Source organism: Solenopsis invicta, chromosome 16 (genome assembly GCF_016802725.1).
Source record: "Solenopsis invicta isolate M01_SB chromosome 16, UNIL_Sinv_3.0, whole genome shotgun sequence".
NCBI classification, from domain to species: domain Eukaryota; kingdom Metazoa; phylum Arthropoda; class Insecta; order Hymenoptera; family Formicidae; genus Solenopsis; species Solenopsis invicta.
The window spans coordinates 1,589,046-1,605,952 of NC_052679.1; the positions used below are offsets into that span (position 1 = coordinate 1,589,046).

General features: G+C 33.4%; 1 protein-coding gene and 1 long non-coding RNA gene across 3 annotated transcripts in view; one reads left to right on the plus strand and one right to left on the minus strand.

Annotated features, from left to right (window-relative positions):
* The window catches only part of LOC105196117, a 116,380-nt gene that overhangs the window by 12,198 nt on the left and 87,275 nt on the right, over positions 1-16,907 (plus strand). The gene's annotated exons all lie outside the window — the stretch shown is intronic.
* On the minus strand, positions 1,210-10,726 carry LOC113003258. Its single transcript, XR_003268359.2, has 4 exons — positions 10,160-10,726; positions 9,275-9,313; positions 8,500-8,756; positions 1,210-2,359 (listed from the first exon to the last, which is right to left on the minus strand). It is a non-coding gene; the product is annotated as an uncharacterized LOC113003258 (long non-coding RNA).

Below are 16,907 nucleotides of genomic sequence, written 5' to 3' on the forward strand. Positions count from 1 at the left end.
CGGCTATAAAATAATTCGCTTCGGCACGCTGCGAATTCAAGTTACACGGAAGTTACGACGTTAAAGCTCGTTATAACTTGTGCTCGCGAAATCGTGTCTCTAAATTGCGCCATTGCATTGCGCAACTGTTTGTCGCGCCATTCGGCATTAGATGCGATTAAACTTCTTTTCCCCCTTAACGCGGGGATAATGCCAAATGTGGCAAATAATCGAGTTAATTTTACTCGATATGAATCGACTAATAAGAGACTACGTGGCATTCGATAAAATCGTTTTACTAAATCCGTTGATTTCTTTCGTGATCTATCCGGATTACACAGAAATTGCTTTCTGGCAACCACCAGCTGTTGAATAAAAATCGTATCGTCTGAACGATCTCGCCCGTGAGTGCCTCATAATTTCCGGAAAAATTACTTCCCCGAAAACGCGCGTGTTATACCACGAAACGCCACGAGACCAGTGACGTGGTTTCACTTTAGATTATACGGGTTACCCGGTATATGGGTCGACCCGATTGTAATTCGGTGGGCTTTCAGAACCGCCAGGACGTCGTCTAGACGTCACGTCCTGAGGAATCACAGTGGAAAAGCAAACTTTTCCCAGCGGCCGTGCTCTCGAATCGGCTTGTTCAGATGGAATTATTTTCATCTGATATAACTTCAATTTTCTTTCCATAAAGTTATATGTAACATCGATATCTTGGAAGTAAAGTAATTATTAATTTAATTTTTACTAAACTAAAACATTGAACGATATTAATTCGAAAATATATACGGATCCTTCATTTAACAATCGAAATTTCAAAATCTTAATTTTAAAAAATCTTGATTTAAAAATTGCAATAATTTTTTCATTGGATCGAAAATAAACAGCACACTAACAATAGAAAAAAAGTGTTGAGTATTTGTGACTTTGCATATTAAAATAATTATGATTAGGAGCTTCAGTTTTATAGTTATTAGTGTTACAGTATTAATAATAACCTTATATTTATAGTTCTACCAACTATGAGGAACTACTACAATATAATAGAGATATTACTATAAATTATGATAATTTCAAATATTAATACACAGCAAAATGACATGGATGATAAAAATAAAGTGGTAAATTCAATCATGATTAGTGAAAATAACTATTTTTTATAACATCGCTTACTATTTACATAGTAATAATAAATAATAACTATATATATTATTCTAAGTTCCATCGTGCAAAATATAACTATAAATATAGTTGGTAACGAAATTCCTATAAATTATAGTTAAATTATGATGATAATTACAACTATTTTTTCTTACAATCACTGCAGCTTCTCGCCACGTATCTTTACAGAAAATTCAAAGTTTCATATTTTTATTACAGAATACAGTTTGAAATGAGGGTAGATATTGGCTGAAAATAATATAGCGAGCGCAGGATAAAATTTCTTCCACCTATTTTTAGATTAAATAATATTTTTTCTGCTCTTATCATATAAGTTATTTCTAGTACAAGATATTATCATTTATAAATTTTAATTTTCTTTGTTCTCACGGTAATTTCAAAGTCTAACATTGATAAATAGATTTAATTAATTCACTAGAGAATTGTTAATGAAAAACTGTGAATTTATATCATAATATTATTCAGAGATAATAATATATCTTTTCGTAAGTGACGCTGAAACGTCACAAGTCAATCGTATTCTTACCTCTCGACAATGGCGATGTTGAGAGAAGGGTGCAACTCCCTTAAGGATAAACAATAGTCTATTATGATACGAGGGTAGCGTCGCGTCAATAGCAGACGGAATAAATAAATTTTTATGATAATCGATAGTTGATATCAGAAACCGAGAAACACTAGAAAAATCTCGAATTTTTAGAGAACTTATTTTTTATCCTTGAAAATTATTTTTATTGGACTCGAAAAATTTTTTGAGAAATTTTACTTTTAAATTTAAATTCCATCTCTTTGTTTTTGACAAAATTGTTTATCTTTTTTTCTTGATAGTGCAAAATTAAATAAATATGGCATATACATCTACATTCATGTACATTGAGTCTTGGTATGAAATTCAAGTAGACTCTGAATGTTAAAAAATATAACTTTCTTGTTTTTGGAAATTACCTTAAGATTTTTAATGTGAAGATTGCACAAGAGGGTGACTGTGGTTCTCTCTTAATGTCAACCTGTAGACGGCCCTTGGAGTTGTACCGAGCGCAGACGCGATATCGATTTCTTGCGAGTGCCGGGTGCGCCTGAGCAAAGGAGAGCCGCCAACTGGCCCCATCATCTCGCATCCACGATTGTTTCCTGCGATGTCCTGGAGTCACACTATTCTTTCAGCAGCTTCCGCGTGCGGTAAGCGGATGTCCTAGGTAGAAAATTCGCGTTGAGGATACGGCTCGAGTTAGATAATTACGATAATTGCAAACATTTCGCTGATCCTTGAAACGGAGTAATCAAATATTTAGAACTTTAGAAATGTTTATAGAGTAATTAAGTTTGCGTTTGGAATTTTTACAGAATAAATCGAAATTATATTTTTTGCACGCAAGACAGAAAAATATAAATTTTTTTCTTTATAATGAATTTATTTTTTCAGCAACGACATTCTCACAGAATAAATTTTACTTTTAGAATGAATATAATTTAAATTCATTGATATTTTTATCCAAAAGCAAATTTGAAAACAATACCACGAATGACACTTATTTTATAACTGGACAAATATTAATCGCGAGTTTCTAAAGAACTGTCTTCGTTTCCAAAAAGATTTTCCCTAAGCTCGATTTTCATTCAGAAAGATCGTGACTTAAACGTTCGCTCGTTGGCGTTTAACCCATCAGTGGCCGGCAAGCCTATAATTTAATTATTTCTCACGTCTCTGAAGAAAAATGTCGACAAACGTTACGTACACGTGATGTCAGAGAAGACCTATAAGAGACACGTACGCACTAAAGCTATACAAGCGAAAAAAATGTCATGGTTATTGAACATAATGTAGGACGTATGGACAGCCCTTCTCGTTTAACAAAGATAGAAAGCGTGTAATGTAAATGGAAAATGCTATTGCCATTATTATAAAGTGGAATAACAAATGCGTGAATAACAGCTAGCGCATCAGAACGTTCAATCGAAATGCGTGGATTTTATTTTCACAGAACTTCTGATTTGAACAAATCTTCACGAGCAAATAATTTTACGAATATTTATCATAAAATTTGAGTTATATCAAGTGTATGATTGAATAAAATATTTTGTTAAGCAGTTAAAAATTAATTTAAAATTATTGTTCGCGCTCTTTGTGATAATGTAATGTAAAAATAATTATTAAAAATAGCACTGAGTTTGGCGGAAGGCCCAACAAAATCTTGAAAAGTATTAAATTTAATAGCGGCAAAAATGGCAATAAATATTTTAAAATTAACTTTAAACACTTTGTTCAGAAATCTGCATCCTACATAATATTTGAAAAGTTGTTACACTGACGACGATACACTTTCGTATTCTCGAATTGAATAATGGGCTTTCTCGTCGCTTTTATTTCAATGACAGAATTTCTTGGTGGCGGATGAGTTCGTGATTGTGTAATGACTACGTTTGCGACCGCGCAGGTGTGGGTGATTTGGATTTATGTTTCCTTCCTGAGCTAATATCCGGACGACTTTGTTCGCGCACGATAGGCGTACGTACATACGTGCCGCACCTGATTGCCCGCAGGGTTGGGCACAGGTTTTGAGGAACGGCGTGACAATGAAACCCGATCTGATAGTCTAGATCGGCAGCTTCACGGGCCACCGAGTCCGCGACAATGCCGGGTGGTCCGGCGGCGACAGGGAGGAAGAAGGGGTCGAAGGGCTTGGGGCGGGAGTGTTGTTTCGTTAACGGCTTGAAATTCAACGCGACCTGCCCATCCTGTATGTTGTGCGAATATATTCTGCTTCTTTCTCTTTCCTTCTTTTTTTTTCTATCAGTAACATTTAATCGGTAATGTTTAAATCACTTGCAATACAAACTTTCGTGAAAAAATACTTCATTTTACGATATTAGAAAAGCTTATAATTTTTTTATAAACTCTGAAAAAAAATAGTTGCAATTATCATAATTTGATTATAATTTATAATTATTTTTGGTGCTAACTATATATTTACAGTTGTAATTCAAATTATGGTTTTTAGTTATTATTACTACATAAATAGTAAGTGAGAATGTTGAAAAAATATATGTTAAAAATATTAAATAGTCACTATAATAATCATTGTATTTATTAAGTACATAAAAATCCTTATTTTATTTAATATTTTACTACATTAATATTTAGAAATTATAATTTATTGTAAAATATTTTCATAGTTGATAGAACTGTAAAACATACGAGTATTATTTCTAATATAATAGTAACAATTATAACAATGAAACTTTTAACCATAATTATTTTATCATAAAATTATAGTTACAAACACTAAAAACTTTTGTGAGTATAGTACGTCTATTCAGAGAAAATGTTTTATTAGAATTTATCTTTAAAATTGTAGTAGTAGAACAACAGGTATTTTAAGGAATTTTATTATAATTCTAGTAAAATTTAACCAAATTGTTTTATTATAGTATATTTTATAATATATATCTTATTATATAGATAAATCGGAGAAAATCACATAAAATTCTTCGAAATGTCATGTCGACTATTATGATTTTGAGGATAAGAAAAATTCTCTGTGTATATTAAGTTCGAGTTTACAAACAATCTCATATATTTTAACGCTTCTATTTTAATAACTGGAATCAAATAAATTCTAGTCTTTCACATTTTACGAATGCGTAATATATTTGAAGATTACAAGAGTTGGATATAAATCATGAATTTCAAATATGTAAGAAGCAGCGTATAAAAAAATGATCGTATTTTAAAAATGGATATAGGTCAAAATCGTCCCAAATAGAACAGCAAGATTGATGACGGATTAAATAATATCGATTTAGGAGGACGAATTTTGCACGGAAAAATATGTTTTTCAAGAGTTTGTTACAAAACATTTTCCGGAATGTAATACCGTCTCAGTTTTAGTGTTATAGACTTTTTCTTTTTTTTCTCTCCGACTCTTCCGGTCTCTCCTCCTATCTCTCCTGTTGCATTTTCCGCTTTCATTCCTCTCTCTATTTTCGATGAGCAACGGGAATTCGAAGACTTATGGCGAGGCTTACCCGCTCCCGGCGTTTATCGCACGATATTTCTGTCGGACATCAGCTTTCTGGATCGCAAAAAGGCACGCGCTAGCCCGTCAGCGTGCGATTCGCGCCTGCGGAGGAGGCGTCTGATGGAAATATCACGCAATGACCCAATGACTGTCAGGTGCAGGAGCAACGCAACGAGGAATTCGAAGGAGCATGTTTTCGTGACGAAGAAAACGAAAGCGAGGAGGACGATTCATGCAAGTTGTAACCTCGCCAGAGAAAGTTATAATGAGGAAAGCAATATATATCACTTATGGCACGATTTATGAAAATTATTTACAAAATTTTATACGCATTTTCATATGCACAGAGAATTTTTTCTTAGATTTATTTTTATTCTCATTTTTACATATGTGTTTATCCTCAAAATCACAATAGTCATGGGACAGCATAGATATGAAGGTATTTTATTAAAAATTATAACTAAATTATTTTATATTATATTACATTGTTTAAAAATAAAATTTATTAAAAATTTGATACAATTTTATGATACCAAATATTACTATGTTTTATTAAAATTATAGTAAAATCGACATCCCACAACTACCATGTGATTTTGAGGGTAAATTCTAAAAGAAAATTGTTGTCTGCAATCTTAGGAAAACAGCATAAAGAGCTGCGAATTTTTTCTTTGGATATTTCGTCAGTAAGATTAAAATTAAAAATCTTGAACGAGAGTCTGAGAGTTGAGTTTTAAGGTATACGTAAAAAGAAATAGAAAATCGATCAATTGTCTATTAAAAATCAGTCGAAAAATAGCTGATAATTCTATACAACCCTCTTCGTAGAACGACGCAGCATCGCGATCATCCATCATCCACTGGCACGTTCTAATTCTGGCAACTGACCTAACTCACTGACGGTGTGTTTGCACGCGTGCGAATTATAGTCATTTCGTGAGAGGATTTGAATTTTTTTGGCATTGCATATCGATGGTGCGGAATGTGAAAGGATTGAAGTAACGATATTTTATCGATGCTACTGCATGAAACGTATCAAGTTCTCGTTATTGTAACATATTATCGACATTTTTAACTCTTAAATGAAATCCAAGAAAATACATTTTTTGTTTTCTGAAGATTGAGGTCGATATTTACATACAACGTTAATTTAACTATTTAGTTTATTAATAAATAATTAATATTATATTTTATAAAATCGGCTTAATTGTTTGCGACACTGAACACTTAGATATTTAAGAAATATATTTTGATAAAACGTAGTGAAGAAAAAGTGTTTGGTATTTGTGATGATAATTGCATGTTAAAATAATTATGGTTCGAAGCAATTTTTATATTTATTTTGTTATAACGTTAATAATAATAATAAAAAATTAAATGTATAAGTTCTATCAAACATGAAAAGTTTTTACTATAAATTATAATTTGAAATAGTAAAATATTAAAATATGGATGAGATAAATAGAATGAACATTTTTATGTAATAAATGCAACTGTAATTATAATGAATATAACTACTTTCTTATATATACATATATAACATTTACTTGATAATAATAAAGTAAAAGTAAAAATAATGAAACAATCATTTTTAAGTAGTATGCGTGTAACTATGTTAATAATAAATTTATAACTACATATTTAATTACAATCAATTAACCATTTAAAGGATTAAATTATTAGATTTTAAATTGATACTAACTTGTACCATTCATTTACTAAGACTTGCTTCAGTAACTCTTGCCGTCTCCAGAAGGCACTTACTCTCACCTCGTCACTTTAAACTTTATGGGACACGAATGTTTGCCTTTAACCCTTCCAAGTGGTTTATGTATATGTACTACTACTGTATTCAAGATTTCTCACGTTTGCATTATATCTACGGATTATTTGATCAATTTGTAGAATCAATCTTATGCGATTACAAACGTTAAGTGAATTTTGTGTTTGAATAAAGTAATACCGATATTGATAGTATATGTCGAATAAATTTTATTTCTAATTTTTATATTTTTTATATTTCTTTTGTTTTAAAATAATTACAAAGACAAGCTACTAATTCTTAAGCCTGTCTATTGAAAGAATTGTTTTAGTCATTATTTTATTTTATTTTATTTTTCGCAATCTTGGAATAAACGAATTTTAAGAAAATTCCTCTAAAGCTCGAAATATATACGAATAAAAAAATGTTGATCTCTCTCTCTCTCTCTCTCTCTCTCTGTTGCATGCAGCATGATTCTATTTATTTCCGCATTGATATAATCGTTTCCACGGCTGACAGAATTATTTGTATCGCGCTGATTTTCAGCGGCTTTGTTTAATCAGAAATTTTCACCCTAGAAACATCGAACGGCTCTACTGCTCGCGCACGCTATCCAAGAGTATAGTTAGATTTGTAACATATACACATAGTAACGTAGAGTTTCGCAAATGTAAATGAAACAGCGCGGAACGTAAAGTGAACCTGGACGTAGTGCGGATGTACGGAATAAATGATTGGCTGACCTTTGCAAAGTCGAAGTTATAACACTCGTCGTGCACGAAACCGGCAATTATAGAAACGACGACGCGTTGCGGTATCTCTATTTTCCACCGATTTACACGAAAATGATCAGCAGACTATTTTTCAAAGAAAGGATTTGACAATTACCAAAATATCGATTTTTTATTTATTTTTTTTTTAACGTAGATTGCTTTTTCTTACATTTTGAGCTGTATGAATAATTTTTCAATATCTGAAAAAAGGAATATATATTTCTTTCGCGGTTTAAATGGTTAAATAGTAAACGACTGATTCAGAAAAATTATTTCTTTTTTATTTGATTTACTACCTAGTTATGTTAATAATAATAATTGTTAGTGTAAGGTAGCAATCCTGTAAATTTTTCCTAAAACGGAAATTTGAAAGGTAAACATTTTTATTATTGAAATTAATGAAGATATATTTTCATTTTTCACGTTTCTGGCTTAACAAAAAAATTGTAAGATCGCTGTTAACATTTCTTTTTTGGAGTTTTAATTTAAAATAAAGAAGAAAAAAAGGATAAATTTATTGCAAAAAATGTTAGATTGTGATGCTAAATACATCAAAATCGTTGCAGCATTCTGAATAAAATCTTGTTTTTTTATTCTTTTGAGGAAATATTAAACTAATTTTTATTAATTTTGTTTTAATCTCTTCAGAAATGAATGATCTGATCACTTATAATTTTATCAAAAGTTATGAAATTGAAGTTGACTATTTAAACCATAATTAAAATTCAGAAAGTAATCTAAAAAAAAAAGATTTAATGCAAACTTGAAAAAGACTTACTGCTAAATTCAGGATTCTGTAGTAGTTACGCGGCCTGTGCGTTCAGGAAATTATCTTGGTACGCTGACCCAGTGTGGTATACGTCGCTAGATCGAAATAACTCTCCAGCCAGCTTCCTAGAATCACTGAAATTCTACATGCTAAGCCACGCGTCTGTACTGTCTCCATTAGCATGGCTAAAACGGATGAAAGCCGGAAGCGACTCCCGAAGCTCGCGAGTCTCTCATCGTCGCGTCGCGGTCGGCGTCGTTCGTAACCTGACAAAAAGTTAAGGATCAAAGAGTAACCGTCATTCATCACTACTCTCTTAGATTGTGTTAGAAGTAAGCAAATAAAAATTCTTACAATATGTAATATTTAAATAGAAATATTTTTTAAGAAAATGATATTTGGCATTGACAATCGGTAGAATAGACTTATAAAATATACTGAAAATTCTTCTTTTGAGAAGGAGTTAAGTTATGTTTATTTCTGTATGTTATTAATTTGACAGTTGTCAAAGCTGTAAACATAGCTTACCTCAATTTTCGTTATACTTAATTCCATTTTAATACATTTTGTAAAAATTTTTATTATGTATTTTCTCTGTTCTAATGTTTTGCATAATACATAATATAAAATAATGGTGAGTAAACAAAAGGTTTAAGAATGTTTTACGACTTTACAATACTTTACAATACTAAAATTATTAACAAAAAAAAATTTACAAAATGAATCTCTATCAATATATTCAACAGAGATTCATTACTAGATTAAAATATGATTTATCACTCACCGACACAGGATGTGCAGCAGCAGAGTTTTCAACATCGACCTATAAAACACAAATAAATATAATTCACATTATAGTAGAGTCCGCAGTAATTAATATTGCTGCTTAAATTAAGCAAGCTACAGGCATTACAATTGCAATAAACTCTTTATTTTACACACCAGTTAACAATTTCAAATTTGCATACTGACAGACAATATGTAATGTTAAAGCTAGAACCCAGAATATAATTATTTCAAGCCAAACGTGCGAAAGCAAACATTATTCTAACTGTAAAAAATGAAATATTGAATAACAAGGGCAGAAAGATGAAAGCACAAATTTGAAACTGTTAACTAGTGATAGAATGAAGAACTTGTTGAAATTGTAATGCCTGTAGATTACTCAATTCATAATCATGGACCTTAAAGGTCTCAGCGATTCACTTTTCTTGAAATCTTAAGAAAATGACATGTAATATTAATTAGGATAATTGTACGCTTACAAGAAAGCACCATGCAACTTGATTTTAGTCTAATAAGTGATATTGTAAGTGTACAATCATCCTAATTAATATTACATGTCATTTTATTAAGATTTCAGAAAAAGCAAATCTCTTAAGGTCCATGATTACAAATTGAGCAAGCTGCAGACATTGCAACAAGTTCTTCATTCCATCACCAGTTAACAGTTTCAGATTCGTGCTTTCACCTTCCTGCTCTCGTCCGTTTAATATCTCTTTTAATACTGAGAACACTGTTCGCTTTCCCACAGTTAACCTGAAATAATTAAATTCTGGGCTCTACCTTTAATATTATGTACTTTTTATCAGTATATCAATCTGGAACTGTTAAGTGGTGATAAAATAAAAACGTCAATATCAATTAATAAAATAATGGACGTGCTTACCGAATTGCTTCACGGAGGCTGTCCTTCGCTGACGATGTTTCTTTTTATCGCTCTCGAATCGCATATTAACGATGACCGCACAATATATTGTTCACCACTTACGATACCACACCCGCGACGCCATCGGAAAAGATACTGTCCCGATAAACGACGAATCTCGAGCGCCAAGAAATCGCGCGCGGCGTAACATAACCCCTCGACCGTCGTAGTTAACACGCGGTCGTTGTTAACACGCAACACGCGCGTTACCGGACGATTATTATGTTCGTGTTCTCGCACACTGATAAACATACGATTTGAGACCGAAAGCAAACAGCTGAGTCGAGAAACGTTAGACGAGCACGAGACGCAAGCGACAAGTTCGTAACGCTTAACGAACGAGATACGATCTATACGATCCTGACACTCACGCTGCTACCACACTCGACACACCCGACGTTGTATCCGCGCAGAACTTCGACACGAGGAACACGAAAGAAGCGCCGGGAAGCACGGAGCAACACGGAGCGTTCGCCGGTCACCGGTACAGGCAAGTAGAGGACAGAGCAACATGGCGGTGATCGCGACTCGACGACCGTCGTCGGTGCTGCGCCATCTACACCGCCCGAGGCGCTCGGTCACTTCCGCCGCCGGTCGGTTACGTTCGTAGGTAGCGTGCGCGGCGCAGTCACGTACGCCATCTACGAACGTAACCGACCGGCGGCGGACGCGACCGAGCGCCCCGGGCGGCCGTGCCGGCACTCGTTCGTTTCCGCCGCTGCTCGGCAACGTTCGTAGATGGTGTACGTGCTGCGCAGCACCGACGACAGTCGTCGAGTCGCTACAACCGCCATGTTGCTCTGTCTTCTACTCGCCTGTACCGGTGACCAGCGAACGCTCCGTGTTGCTCCGTGCTTCTCGGCGCTTCTTTCGTGTTCCTCGTGTCGAAGTTCTGCGCGGATACAACGTCGGGTGTGTCGAGTGTAGTAGCAGCGTGAGTCGCGTGAGTGTCAGGATTGTATAGATCGCATTTCGTTCGTCAAGCGTTACGAGCTTGCCGCTCGCGTCTCGTGCTCGCCTAACGTTATTCGACTCGGCTGTTTGTTTTCGATCTCAAATCGTATGTCTATCAGTGTGTGAGAACGCGAACATAATAATCGGCCGGTCACGCGCAGGTTGCGTGTTAGTAACGACCGTAACCGACGGGTCTAGAGGTTATGTTACGCCGCCTGCGATTTTCTGGCGCTCGAGATTCGTCGTTTGCCGGGACGGTGACTTTCCCGATGGCGTCGCGAGTGTGGTATCGTAAGTGGTGGACAATATATCGTGCGGTCATGGTTAATATGCGATCCGAGAACGACAAAAAGAGACAACGTCAGCGAAGGACAGCCTCCGTGGAACAACTCTGTAAGTACGTGTATTATTTTATTAATTGATATTGACGTTTTTATTTTATCACCACTTAACAGTTCCAGATTGATATACTGACAAAAAGTACATAATATTAAAGGTAGAGCCCAGAATTTAATTATTTCAGTTTAGCTGTGCGAAAGCGAACATAGTTCTCAGTTATTAAAAGAGATTGAACGGACGAGAGCAGGAAGGTGAGGGCACAAATCTGAAACTGTAACTGGTGATGGAATGAAGAACTTGTTACAATTGTAATGTCTGTAGCTTGCTCAATTTGTAATCATGGACTTTAAGAATCTTAACGAGATTTGCTTTTTCTGAAAACTTAATAATAAAATGACATGTAATATTAATTAGAATGATTGTACACTTACAATATCATTTATTAGACTAAAATCAAGTTGCATAGTGCTTTTTTGTAAGCGTACAATTATCCTAATTAATATTACATGTCATTTTCTTAAGATTTTAGGAAAAGTGAATCTTGCTAAGACCCTTAAGGTCTATGATTATGAATTGAGTAATCTATGGGCATTACAATTGCAACGAGTTCTTCATTCTATCATTAGTTAACAGTTTCAAATTTGTGTCTTCATTTTCTTGCCCTTGCTCGTTCAATATTTTATTTTTTACAGTTAGAATAATGTTTGCTTTTACACATTTGACCTAAAATAATTATATTCTGGGTTCTAGCTTTAACATTACATATTGTCTGTCAGTATGCGAATTTGAAACTGTTAACTGGTGATAAAATGAAGAGTTTAATGCAATTGCAATGCCTGTAGCTTGCTTAATTCAAGCAGTAATATTAATTACTGTGGGCGCTACTATAATGTGAATTATATTTGTTTGTGTTTTACAGGTTGATATTGAAAACTGCTGCTGCACATTGTGTGTCGGTGAGTGACAAATCATATTTTAATTTAGTAATGAATCTCTGTTGAATGTATTGATAGAGATCCATTGCTCCAGATATTGATAGAGATTCATTTGTGCGTGTGTATTGGGGTATCATTTTGTGGAAACTTACGAAATGATACGCCAACTTTACACACAATGCATTATACATGAGAGTTTTATATACAAATTTTATTAAAGAAGAATTTACAAAATATATCACATTTGCTACAGTAACGATGTAACTAAAAAGATACTAAACTTTCAGTTTGAATATTTTAAATTATTAAAATTTTGTAATATAATTTTTATGGATGTTTTAATATCGTTTAATATATAAATTACGTTTGATATGTAATTTATTTATTATAATACCACATATAAAAATTGCTGCAAAGCTTTCGAAAAAAATATTACACATATTTTCAACATATTATAAAAAAAATTTTTTAAAGATTGTGCATTCGCATTTTTATTCAGGCTCAGTTATAGGCAGCGAGGAGTTACGTAATTACTTCTGCTCAATGGTTCCCCAGAGTGAAAAGCGCGTTCGCTCGTGAAAGATCGTGTTCTCGTTTCATGGCATTTACAGTTAACGATAATTTTATTTGATTATCGTATCGCTGCACTTAACCCGTCCAATTCCGCCAATTGACTCGACACAACCACGCACCTCTCCGCCCCGGAACTCGCGGGCAGAAGTTATTGCGTCGTCGCGATGCTTTATCCGCATTCCGAATTACCACATCTCTCCTGGGGACTAGCCCCTCGGAACTTTTCAAACTGATGCACTGAGAGAATTCTAAGCAGATACTTGCAGGATCTCGTGAATCACGTCATTGCTTACTTAAAAAGATTTAAATCTCACATTTTAAACTTGATTTTAGAAGTAATTTGATCAAAAAGTTATCTTTTTAAACAAAATTATGTGATACAATTAATAAGGAATAATTATAATTATTGCGATATTTAATATTATTGCATTATGATGTTGAAGCTAGCAGCGGATTCGCAGCAGCAGATTCGTCAAAGCAGGGATTCTCATTCAAAATAAAATACACAAGAAACTTTGACATATAAAGGCAAACTAGCAAGTAACTGCACAAAATACACTTATACGCTTCTAAATAGATCAGAACAATTAACAAAAATGCGCAGGTCTACTAAATTGTTTAAATTATATAACGAGTTATTGCAGAAACAAGGGAAGGAAGCCTCGGTCGGGGCTGCAAATTTTTTTAGAACATTATTGTAGGCTTCTAAATCAATCCCGACTAGCAAGAAAAATTAAAAAAAATGCGCACGCCTACGAAAAATTATTTAAACAATATAAAGTTTACTGCAAAAACAGGAAAACGAAGTCGCGGTCGGGGCTGCAAATTTTTTTAGAACATCATTGTAGGCTTCTAAATAAATCCCGACTAGCAAGAAAAATTAAAAAAAATGCGCACGCCTACGAAAACTTATTTAAACAATATAAAGTTTATTGCAAAAACAGGAAAACGAAGTCGCGGTCGGGGCTGCAAATTTTTTTAGAACATTATTATAACCTTCTAAATAAATCCCGACTAGCAAGAAAAATTTAAAAAAATGCGCACGACTACGAAAAATTATTTAAACAATATAAAGTTTACTGCAAAAACAGGAAAACGAAGTCGCGGTCGGGGCTGCAAATTTTTTTAGAACATCATTGTAGGCTTCTAAATAAATCCCGACTAGCAAGAAAAATTAAAAAAAATGCGCACGCCTACGAAAACTTATTTAAACAATATAAAGTTTATTGCAAAAACAGGAAAACGAAGTCGCGGTCGGGGCTGCAAATTTTTTTAGAACATTATTATAACCTTCTAAATAAATCCCGACTAGCAAGAAAAATTAAAAAAAATGCGCACGACTACGAAAAATTATTTAAACAATATAAAGTTTACTGCAAAAACAGGAAAACGAAGTCGCGGTCGGGGCTGCAAATTTTTTTAGAACATCATTGTAGGCTTCTAAATAAATCCCGACTAGCAAGAAAAATTAAAAAAAATGCGCACGCCTACGAAAACTTATTTAAACAATATAAAGTTTATTGCAAAAACAGGAAAACGAAGTCGCGGTCGGGGCTGCAAATTTTTTTAGAACATTATTATAACCTTCTAAATAAATCCCGACTAGCAAGAAAAATTAAAAAAAATGCGCACGACTACGAAAAATTATTTAAACAATATAAAGTTTATTGCAAAAACAGGAAAACGAAGTCGCGGTCGGGGCTGCAAATTTTTTTAGAACATTATTATAACCTTCTAAATAAATCCCGACTAGCAAGAAAAATTAAAAAAAATGCGCACGCCTACGAAAAATTATTTAAACAATATAAAGTTTATTGCAAAAACAGGAAAACGAAGTCGCGGTCGGGGCTGCAAATTTTTTTAGAACATTATTATAACCTTCTAAATAAATCCCGACTAGCAAGAAAAATTAAAAAAAATGCGCACGCCTACGAAAAATTATTTAAACAATATAAAGTTTATTGCAAAAACAGGAAAACGAAGTCGCGGTCGGGGCTGCAAATTTTTTTAGAACATTATTATAACCTTCTAAATAAATCCCGACTAGCAAGAAAAATTAAAAAAAATGCGCACGCCTACGAAAAATTATTTAAACAATATAAAGTTTATTGCAAAAACAGGAAAACGAAGTCGCGGTCGGGGCTGCAAATTTTTTTAGAACATCATTGTAGGCTTCTAAATAAATCCCGACTAGCAAGAAAAATTAAAAAAAATGCGCACGCCTACGAAAACTTATTTAAACAATATAAAGTTTATTGCAAAAACAGGAAAACGAAGTCGCGGTCGGGGCTGCAAATTTTTTTAGAACATTATTGTAGGCTTCTAAATCAATCCCGACTAGCAAGAAAAATTAAAAAAAATGCGCACGCCTACGAAAAATTATTTAAACAATATAAAGTTTATTGCAAAAACAGGAAAACGAAGTCGCGGTCGGGGCTGCAAATTTTTTTAGAACATCATTATAACCTTCTAAATCAATCCCGACTAGCAAGAAAAATTAAAAAAAATGCGCACGGCTACGAAAAATTATTTAAACAATATAAAATTTATTGCAAAAACAGGAAAACGAAGTCTCGGTCGGGGCTGCAAATTTTTTTAGAACATCATTATAGCCTTCTAAATAAATCTCGACTAGTAAGAAAAATTAAAAAAAATGCGCACGGCTAATAATTGTTTTAATTATATAACGAGTTATTGCAGAAACAAGGGCTTGGTCGGCGCTGGAAATTTATTAGCAATCATATTAAGGTTGCTTGCTTGCGCCGTATAGGAATATAATATCGTCATTATAGAAAAGAAATAGTATGATTTCCCAATTTTCTACTTGAATGTAAATTATAGATCAGAAATATAATTTGACTGCTAAACATACATATTGTTCTCTCTCTTTGCGCTACCCAAGACCAACCAACGAGGGGTGGCGAGAATATGGTCTCTTTTATTGTTTTGTTTTTACTGTTTGTAAATGTTAAAATTTTTTTGACTTTTTTATATTAAAATTTATTTGCGTTTTTGGTATTAGAATTTTTTTCTTTTTTAGTTTTTGCAATAAATTTTATATTGTTTAAATAATTTTTCGTAGGCGTGCGCATTTTTTTTAATTTTTCTTGCTAGTCGGGATTGATTTAGAAGCCTACAATAATGTTGTAAAAAAATTTGCAGCCCCGACCGCGACTTCGTTTTCCTGTTTTTGCAATAAACTTTATATTGTTTAAATAATTTTTCGTAGGCGTGCGCATTTTTTTTAATTTTTCTTGCTAGTCGGTATTGATTTAGAAGCCTACAATAATGTTCTAAAAAAATTTGCAGCCCCGACCGCGACTTCGTTTTCCTGTTTTTGCAATAAACTTTATATTGTTTAAATAATTTTTCGTAGGCGTGCGCATTTTTTTTAATTTTTCTTGCTAGTCGGGATTGATTTAGAAGCCTACAATAATGTTCTAAAAAAATTTGCAGCCCCGACCGCGACTTCGTTTTCCTGTTTTTGCAATAAACTTTATATTGTTTAAATAAGTTTTCGTAGGCGTGCGCATTTTTTTTAATTTTTCTTGCTAGTCGGGATTTATTTAGAAGCCTGCAATGATGTTCTAAAAAAATTTGCAGCCCCGACCGCGACTTCGTTTTCCTGTTTTTGCAATAAACTTTATATTGTTTAAATAATTTTTCGTAGGCGTGCGCATTTTTTTTAATTTTTCTTGCTAGTCGGGATTTATTTAGAAGGTTATAATAATGTTCTAAAAAAATTTGCAGCCCCGACCGCGACTTCGTTTTCCTGTTTTTGCAATAAACTTTATATTGTTTAAATAATTTTTCGTAGGCGTGCGCATTTTTTTTAATTTTTCTTGCTAGTCGGGATTGATTTAGAAGCCTACAATAATGTTCTAAAAAAATTTGCAGCCCCGACCGCG